We start from the raw sequence: 3,110 nt of genomic DNA, 5'->3' as shown, positions 1-3,110 counted from the left end.
TTTTACTAACGAATAGTGGGATTGACCGTCACATTATAACGCCCCCACAGCTGAAATGGCGAGCATGTTTGGTGTGACGGGGATTCGAACCCATTTTAGAAGTAAAAGGGTGGGCATAATAAATTTGTAAGTAATCTTACTAAAGAAAATATTTACAGCTGCATAAAATCCAGTGGTTAGGTTAATCATAGAATCTTTTGAATATTAGGACTATATTTCCAAATAAAAAAGAAAACAATTGATGAATGACATTTAGAAAACAAATGTTCTTGAGCGTGTATTATTCTTTCAAGGAATTGGTTGAAAAGACGTATGTGATATGAATGAAATTTCAGTTTTCGATTGTATACGCAAAACAGCGTTGCGCTTAAAACAACTGACGTTAATATCATCACCACTGAATTAATAAAGTGAATAATGCAGTTAGAGCTCTTAACTTGCTGGTCTGCTTACAGTTAGTTGCTTGTGAAAAAATATCGGTCGAAACAAAATATTCACTCTGTCTTGCTTGTTTGTTGTTAGTTGCATCTACATCCGATTTCTAGCAGTATAAGTCCACTGGACGGGGGGGGGGGCAATACTTATGTAATAGCTTAAAATAGTCTGAAAAACCTGAACTCTAAATTAAAATAATTTTACGATTGTGAATAGCTTACATCTCTAATTATCATTCAGATATTATTTTTACTCAGCTATTCATTTTTATTGCTAAATACGAATGGGCTTATATCTAACGTTTAGGCTACTAATCTGCTGTCAACTTTAGAGAAATCCTAAGAAGGACTCGTTGTGGCTGTCAAGACCGTGATGCGATCAGGCTGGTGTGCTATCGACTGGTTGTAGTCTCTCTGAATAAGATATCCATTTAACTAACTCTTTGATTTGCTTCAAGATGGATATACAGATTTCGTTGTGTTTTATGCTCAGTTGATTGAGAGCTTTATAAGTTAAATGGATATATAAAGGCTTCTTTCATCACTCTTTTTCCCGAATGTGTTTCGTATCTCATTATTATATCATTATTTCATTTTATAGTATGATAGTATTCTCTGGCATAATGGAATATTGTGTGTAAATCGATATTACAGAGTTTTGAATGTCTATTACGCTTCTAAATTATTAATTTTCTTGGTCCTGTTTTGTTTCTCTAATGTATTAAAGTTAGCATTCACAAAGGATAGTGCGTTTACATTCCACTGGCACTGTAAACCGTTTGGTATGTACTAAATGATACCATCTTTTATGATGTCTCTGAACACTGTACTACATTTATTCTGTTAGCATATCCTTTCTATGTCTTCAGAGAGACTTTGTGTATGGGTAATTTTATTTCTGCTTATTCTTCATCTTTGTTATTCTTTGTTAAGTGTTCAGGATATCCACTGTAAAATAGGACTGTGGTAATATGCTTTTTTCTCTTCCCCTTACAATCTTCTGTACTGTATATCTTGTTCATTTTGGATTTTACCCATATGTTACGAACTTATTCGATTTTGTAGAGATTATAAAAACAACCACGATAACCTTACAAGACCTAATGATCAGCACCCATGTGTTCACTAATGTACACATTCTAAAAACAAACACAGCAATTATTCTATCAGTAGATTGAAACCTCTTAAAAAATGAACTCAATTAAAAATCTCTGGATAAGTGGATAACATAACTTCCATAACATAACAACCAGGATCAAATCCCGGCTCCTACCCTCGCATAAAGTCCTTCTTTGAACTTTCCGAAAGACGGCAAGCTTAACGTAGAATATAAACTAATTGGCAATTCTTATCTAAGTGAAAGGTTTGATATCTAAATAAATAATCTCCCTATTAGAGTTTAATGACCCGTAATGCGATTTCTGATACTTACTATCCAAGACCAACAATTCGCTCTCCAAATTAAATGATTTGCCCTGCGAATTGTATGTACATCAGATTCCCAATTTCTTAGTGCATAGTGGCATCTCATTTCTATCCTAAAAAGCTAGGATGGATATATTACCATACAGTAAAGGTTTAATTAAAACCAAAAATACGTAATTCAATTCTATGAGTCTTGATGATATTGGAAAAGGGAAGTTTTATAGTGGTTATATTTTTTTTTATTCCAAATGATGCCAAATTATTTATTCTGTATAGTTCAATGTGACAAACTACAAGTATATGCTGCATTTATATACAACGAAAAAAAAATCAATTACGTAGCAAGATACAAAAACATAATTTATCCAGCAAACTTACATTTGATGAATATATATATATAGTCTTTATTTCAAATGTGTTCATATGCACTATACTTTCACGTGCATGTATGACACCTAGTCAGCTTAAAGGTCAGTGGCATCACTTTCCTTGTTCTCAAAATAAAAAAACAAAACGGCCCGGCATGGACAGGTGATTAGGACGCTCGACTCGCAATCTGAGGGTCACAGGTTCGAATCCACGTCCCACCAAACATGCTCGTCCTTTCAGCCGTATGATGTTATAATGTGATGGCCAATCCTACTATCTGTTGGTAAAAAGAGTAGCTCAAGAGTTGGCGGTGGGTGGTGATGACTAGCTGCCTTCCCTCTAGTCTTTTACTGCTAAATTAGGGACGCCTAGTTCAGATAGCCCTCGTGGAGCTTTGCGCGAAATTCAAACCAAAGAAACAAATTGTCCAAAAATGTTTCTGGAAAGAAATTTAACACATTTATTATTCCTTTTGGACTGCCATTATAAATACTCAAAATATGACCAACAGGCACTCCATTGCCTGAAACAATTCCAGTGGAATAAAAAAAACAACTTTCTCCACATAAATTCATCAATTTCATCATAAAAGTCTCAGCATGAGGAGCACCGTTTTTAATTATTCAAATATTTCCATTCGTATCTTAGTTATGACCCCTCACTGATATTCAAATGAGACTTGTGTAATGTAATAAAAGTCAACCTTTTCATTATAAAACTATTAGTATCCCCCAAACCTATTTCTGATTCAAATAGAAGTTTAAAACTTCCTGAAAATATACAATATATGTAAGTGTGTGTGTGAAAACACATGTAATCAAAAGTTAGAAGCTTACTGTAACGTGTAAGTATTAGGTTGTCAAGAAATTAATGTCGTGTCTT

The sequence above is a fragment of the Limulus polyphemus genome, unplaced genomic scaffold (genome assembly GCF_000517525.1).
Source record: "Limulus polyphemus unplaced genomic scaffold, Limulus_polyphemus-2.1.2 Scaffold37, whole genome shotgun sequence".
Taxonomy (NCBI): domain Eukaryota; kingdom Metazoa; phylum Arthropoda; class Merostomata; order Xiphosura; family Limulidae; genus Limulus; species Limulus polyphemus.
Note: the sequence above shows the minus strand (reverse complement) of the source record.